The sequence below is a fragment of the Wolffia australiana genome, chromosome 12, assembly GCF_029677425.1.
Source record: "Wolffia australiana isolate 7733 chromosome 12, ASM2967742v1".
Lineage (NCBI taxonomy): Eukaryota > Viridiplantae > Streptophyta > Magnoliopsida > Alismatales > Araceae > Wolffia > Wolffia australiana.
The window spans coordinates 2,982,212-2,989,315 of record NC_135846.1 but is presented as its reverse complement, the minus strand read 5'-3'; positions in this window follow the sequence as shown (position 1 = coordinate 2,989,315).

Below are 7,104 nucleotides of genomic sequence, written 5' to 3'. Positions count from 1 at the left end.
ATGTATGAGGTAAAGATACATGTATCTAGAGTAATCATCTATGAAGGTAACAAAGCACTTTTGGCCGATGAAGCAAGGGTCAAAGGGTCTGCATACATCAGTGTGAATCAAATCTAAAAGATTCTGCCTTCTAATAGCAGATTTCTTGAAGGTATTGACTGTTTTAGCCTTTATATAGTCAACACAATTGTGGAAGTTAGTGAAATCTAGGGAATTTAAAAGTCCCTCCTTCACTTTTCTTTCCACTCTTTCTTGCGATATGTGTCCCAACCTTCTATGTCATAGAATACCAGAACCCTGAGCAACTCTTGTCCTCTTGAGCGAGCTAACCAAAGAAATGGGTGTTTCAATTGAAGCAATGTAAATCTTGAATAATCCATCTATGATCGATGTACCGATAGGAGTATTTCCCCTCATTAAAGACATTTCAAATGAATCAAAACATACTCTGTAATTGTCTTTAACTAGTTTGGTTACAGAGATCAAATTTCTTTGAAAAGATGGAATGAAAAAGCAATCCTTCAAGATCAGCACTTCTCAGGTGTCCATATTGAGGCAATAATCTCCCACAGATTTGACATGCGATCACATCCTATTGCCTGAGATGACAAATGCTTTGCTTTCATTTGGGGTTTGCCTCATTTGAAATCACTGCAAGGCGGTTGAAATGTGCATAGTGGCACCAGAGTCAATCCACCAACTCGATTGAGGAACAGATGCTAGATTTGATTCATGTATAGTTACATAGGCTACACTACGTAACTGACGTTTGGCCAACCATGCCTTTCTTTCAGTGCAGTATTTCTTGGCGTGACCAAGCTTTCTGCAAAAGTGACACTTCACCTTGGGGCCAAGCTCTTGGCCTTTGGGTGTTCCTTTGTTGCATGGTGCTTGGTCTGTAAGTTTCTTGACTTATGGTTCTTATCATCGTGAATAGATAGATTCACGTTGTTCATCTTAGACTCAAGCATACTAGCAGCTTGACGTTCCTCCTCTTGGACACATTCGACACTTAACTCGTTAAGTGGCCATAACTCCTTAATTGCATTGTAGGAGATTTTTAAAATGTCAAAAGTTGCTGGTAGAATTTGTAAGATGTGGTGAACCACATATTTTTCTGGCATGTGTATGTCAAGCGCAGCCATTTGCCCAACGATGTCACGCATTTGCATGATGTGTTCACAACTGCTTCCTTGTCTTGTGTAGCGAGTGTTGCTGAACCTTTGAATCAGCGCTCCAGCTTTAGCTTTCTCATTTCCAAGAAATTGTTATTCTATAGTGTCTAGATATGTAGAAGCTAGATAGTCCTTAGAGACAGGACCCCTAATGTCCCTTGGGACATGTTGCAACATATAGGATAGGAAAAATTTGTTGGACTTGACCCATTTGGCATGATATGCGTGCGACTCTGCATCACTTTCCTTAGTGGGATCACTTGGCTTAGTTTCATTGAAACATAAGTCTAAGTCCATGAATCCTAGTTGGAAAAGCAGCACTTCCTTCTATCCGGGAAAATTGGCTCCACTTAACATGGGAACCCGAATGCTAATGTGCTCTATAGGAAGTGATAAACAAAATCCAATTTAAAAATCTAATGTTCAATACGAGTAATTGTAACCCCATGTAGGTGGATGAAAGCAATAACTCATTATTAAATTTAATATGGACCTATTGAGTATGCGCAAGAAATTTATAAAGCATAGTACCATAGGGTACTTTATACTCTATATTTAAAGCACATGCTCAACATTCCACCTATGTTAATACGAGCATAATAGTCCCACGTAGGTGAGTACATATTAATCTCAATTATCAACATACAAGTTTGAAAGCCATTTTCATAGAATAAAATCTACTTTATGTAACTCAGCAAATAATCGCTCTTATATGGTGCCACGTAGGTGATCACCCAAATTGTCTTGATTAAATGCTGAGATTAATTAGCATTTCAATTTTGTAATCATACATGTTTGAATATTGCAGCATGAACTTAAAGTGAACTTGTAAGAAAATTCATCACAATAATTATTGAATTAAAATATTGCAAGTCGATGTATACAAATAAACAATTGGAATTAATTAATAAAAATTATGCTTAATCCAATAATATTTCTATAAACATCCATAAAATCAGTTTGATTTAATTTAAACTGCAAAAATATGGGCCATATGTAAGTGAATTTTTGTCTACCCTTAGCACACTACACTAAGGGGCTACCCACCCGGGCAGCCCAGGCACAGGCACCTGGGCATAGTGAGCCGTCCAGCTGGGAAGCCCAGGCACAGGCGCTCGGGCTTAGCGGGCTGCCCTAAGGGATTGCCCAGCCAGGCTGCCCAGGAGCAAGCACCTGGGCTCAACGAGCCCCCTAAGGGATGGCCCAGCCACGACCACCCAGCCTGCCCTTAGCTGTTTAAGGAAATGCCTGAACAATGTCATTGCCGCCGGAACGGCGACGTCGACCTATAAGGTTCCTCAAAACTGCTTCCAAAGATGAGCATATGCTCTGATACCAATTGATGGATGTAGGAGCATACTTGTCGGTGCCATGATAGCAGAATCTGTACCTTGAGCTCCTAGAATCACCTCTAGAAACTATGAACGAGGTCCAGCATGCCTGAGGCTCCCTCTATGTTTCAGGGACCTAGAAGACCAGGTAAGCAGTTCGACTTCAGGATTTGGGATGAACCATAACCTCCCTTCAGCATACTGAACCCTAGATATACTCATCTCCCATGGAAAACACGACGACACCCTTATCCCATATGGTCAACAAGGTCAACATGCAACACATATGTTTTTGGTTGAGTCCCAGCTGATGAGGATGACACTTGAATCACGATGACAGCCTTTGCATTGGAGGGGCAGTCAGACATGTCTATGAGGAATGTGGCAGTTGTGTTGAAGGGGTTCCTCTTCTGCTTTAGGATGGTGTCTAGGGGTGACACCAGTGCCAGATTTCTAGGCGATAATTCCTATGAGTCCCTACAGAATTTGTTCATTTGTGGGGTCAACTCATGGACAGGTTGCTCCGTTGTACATGCAAAATAGTCATCCGACAAATGGCGGGCAAGAGTTAAAGCATTGGTCAGTGAAATCCAAGTTGCCTCTGAAATTAGATTATGCATCCATTTGATTTAAAATGTATGGGGTTGACGAATCGCTCGAATGGGGGTGTATGTCAATAATTTCCTCGAGTGGCTGGTATGGCGTAGCATGACCCAAGGGATGGTTGAGCATTTCAATATCTTGTTGCACATGGCCTTCCCCCAATGGACCATCTGGTATGGTTGTCTTATCATGATAACATTTAATGTTAGACACAATGAAGGTGGACTCAATGCCCCAGTGCATTGGGATATCTATAACATATGCATTGGGACTCATCTTCTTGAGAACTTTGAAGTGCCATGTGCTTAAATTGCAAAGTTTATTGTGTGTTCATGGAAGTCTGTATGGGTGGAGCAAACCATCACTAGATCTTGCACCTCTATCTTCGTGAGTATGCAATGTAATTCTGTGATGGCCTTATACATCTGATTGGACAATTTGATCATACTTGATACTTAAGTATGGAGAGACTAGATGCAGGAAACCTAGGAGTCGGATGTAAATGGGCTGAAGGTCAACTGGCTTGTATAGTGTCCTTAATGGACTCTTCCTTGTGGAGTGGTTGCTAGTACTATTGAAAGAAAATTCAATGCGGGGTAGTAGCTGACTGCAAGTGGCACACATATCTAGTACAATACATGCAAAAGGTTTCCCAAGCTGTGGTTGATGGCCTTTGCCTGCCTATGTGATAGATGATGAAAGATAGAGGAGAATTGAAGCTTGGCTCCCACATGGTGCCATAAAGTCTTCTAGAAATAACTCATAGACTTGGGGTCCTGATCACAAAAAACATTTTAGCAATATGTGAGGCGCCTCATGTCTTTTGACATGCGATAAAATGTGCTCTAGAATCAATCAACTACACCAAAAATGGAATCTTACTTACTGACAGAAGGGGGATCCCAATATCAACTCCCTCCTAACATCCTTCCAGGGCTGAGCAGGGAGATGCAAAGGTTGATATAAGCCTTGGTTTCTTTCAATTATTTTCTCATGTATGACATTGTGCAAGGCTTTAGTCAATGTGATGATCCATCCTTGGCCAGTAATATCATTCTCAAACTCTTCTCGAGTCATGTATCTTATCCCTCTTCTAGGGTCTCGTTCCTCTCAACGTGGCCAAACATGTATCTTGGATGTACTTCCCATATGATAAAATCCCACATAGACATACATTATAGGCATAGCCAATTGTTCCTCAAAAGGAACCCAAGTGACACAAAAAGGATCGACAAAATGTGTAGGTGTCGCTGTTATTTGGATATAGGTTTGTAAAAAATTAAGACAACTGATATAAGTCCAAATAATAGGTCAAAATATGGTAGTCACACAATTGTAGTACTCCTGTCATAGCTTTAATTTTCTCAAATGCCTCTTGAGCAAGGGTGTTCTAAAAATGTTGCCTTACAGGAAGCAACTTGTACCCGGTGTCATAAAAGTGTTGAAATTCTTGACTAAATGTCTATAGAAAGTGGCTAGACCATGAAAACTACAAATGTCATGGATGTTTTGGGAAACGGTCCATTCCACGATGTCACATACCTTATCGGGATCAACAACATTTCATTTTGATAACACGATGAACCCCAAGAATCAACCATTTATATAGTCCATCTTTGGTTTAGAAGGTGATCTTTGTCTCATCTCCAAGACAAATACGGACTTGATAACAGCCGCTCGGTAAGTCAAACTTGGAGAATTCTCAGACCCTTATCATTATATCTACTATGTCATCTAACAGATGATGCACATGCACCAAGTACAATCTTTCTTAGGGACCAATAAAGCGAGAACAGCGCAGTGGCTAAGACTTTCCTGTATAAAACCTCCCCTCGTGGAGTACTTAAACCTGCCTCAGTAATTCTTTACACTTTGTAATTGAATATGATTGTCATTGGTTTTGTGAGGGCCTCTTTATATGTAGAGTGCAAGGTCATGACTAGTTTCTGAAATAGAATTGTGGGAGTAGGGCTCATTACCTTGTGCTTAGATTGAAATGGCTTGATGAGTCTCCAATCACCATGTACAACATGCATTTGTTTCTTGGGACATGTAATGTGGCAGATGTACTGTACAACCATGGACAACTTAGGAACATATTGTTTCTTTTACAAGTAGAACGCTTAATCATACGGCATCTTGATATGATGGGATCTGTAAATTGAATAAGCACCTATGTGTACAAGGATGTGATAACACCCTAATTTCGGTCTTTATTTCATGTTATTAGCATGATTTATGCATTTAAAAGGCTTAAAATTGGGTTGTTATCATATATATATACGAAAATAATGCTTTCAAGTAATTTCTGATTTTTCCCTAATTTTCTGTTAATTATATGAATTTGTAAGGATTTATTGAAGCTCGAAATAATTATTTTTGGATGAAAATGGCACATTAAAAAATTTTTTTCGACATTTATCAACATGGGAATGAATCAGGGAATTTTCTAGAATTTTCTAGAATTTTTTACGAATTTTTAGGAATTTTCTGGGATTTATTTCAAGAAGAAATGCAATTATTCTATTAAAAAAGGGCATATTTATAAGAGAAAAAAATGTATTTATGCAAAAATAAAACAGAAGTAACAATTACAGCGTGCATTACTAAAATAAAAGATAGAAGGAGATCCCTGTGGTCATGCCACCCCGGATGTAGTCTACTCTAATTAGTTTTTTAGTTGAAGATTTAGGCGAAGCGGGTTAACAAAAGTCACGATCGGTGGGTTGAAAAGCTAAATGCTGGTTCGAGTCCAGCTCGTGACAAGAACATGACTATAAATCTCGTAGTTGATGCAAGGTGCTAGCTGTACCTTGTCGTCGGCGACCGACCGACAGACTCCAAACCGGTAAGCGGGTTTGAGGAGATCAAAGTTAATCTCGCAATTTTGAAACCTGGACAGTCCTCCCGGTTTTAGTTTCGGCGATTTCGATGATAAGGTGTAAGGTGTAAGGTGTAAGGTGTGAGGTGTGAAGTGTGAAGTGAAGTGAAGTGAAGTGTGAAGTGAAGTGAAGTGTGAAGTGAAGTGAAGTGAAGTGTGAAGTGAATTGTGTGAAGTAAAGTGAAGTGAAGTGTTAAGTGTATAAGGTGTATAAGGTGTGAGGTGTAAGGTACTTCTATTGAAACAGAGAAGAAAGTTTCTTTCCAGTGTTTCAATAGAAGTACCGGATAAACACACTTCATCTTAAGTTTCGGGATCCCGTAGAAAATGCTTCTTTTATAACTTCACTACAGGTTGAGGGTTTACCTCACAGCTTCGTACCACTGGGAAAGAAAGAAGCCTCTTGACTTCTTTCTTCTTCATCTTAATCTGAATTGACTTCGTAACATTCATCTTAATCTCTTGCTCCCGCTCCCGCTCACTCGCGCCTTCATCTTACTATTCACCGCTTCCGCGTCTTCATCTTAATATTCACCGCTTCCGTGCCTTCAGATTAATATTCACCGCTTCTGCGCCTTCATCTTAATATTCATCGCTTCCGCACCTGAATCTTAATCTTCACGCTCGTCTGAATCTGAAGGCGCGGAAGCGGTGAATATATGAGGATGAAGACGAGCGTGAAGATTCAGACGAGCGAGCGGGAGCATAATGGAGCGAGCGAGTTTACGAGCGGGAGCGGTTATCGTTCTTCAAGAACTGTCGTAGTTATTTTACTTGACTTTACTTATCCTTCTTCTTTTCTTTCTTTTCTTTGACGCCAGAACGCCGCTCACTCGCGTCTTCATCCTCATATTCATCGCTTCCGCGCCGCACGCTGCGCCTCAGAACGTTGATTCATCTTCACTCCTAAGCGCTAAGCTACCGCCGCTGCGTTGATGAATCGTTGATGAAGATGAATCTGACTTCTTAGCATCTGAATCTTCATTGACTTTTGCTCCCGCTCCGTCGCCCCGCCACTCGCGCCTTTGCTTTACGAGTTATGAATGAACTGACTAACGTTATTCTCCCGAACGCTAGTAAGCTAACCGCTTACCTTCAATTTCTTGCAGAACGT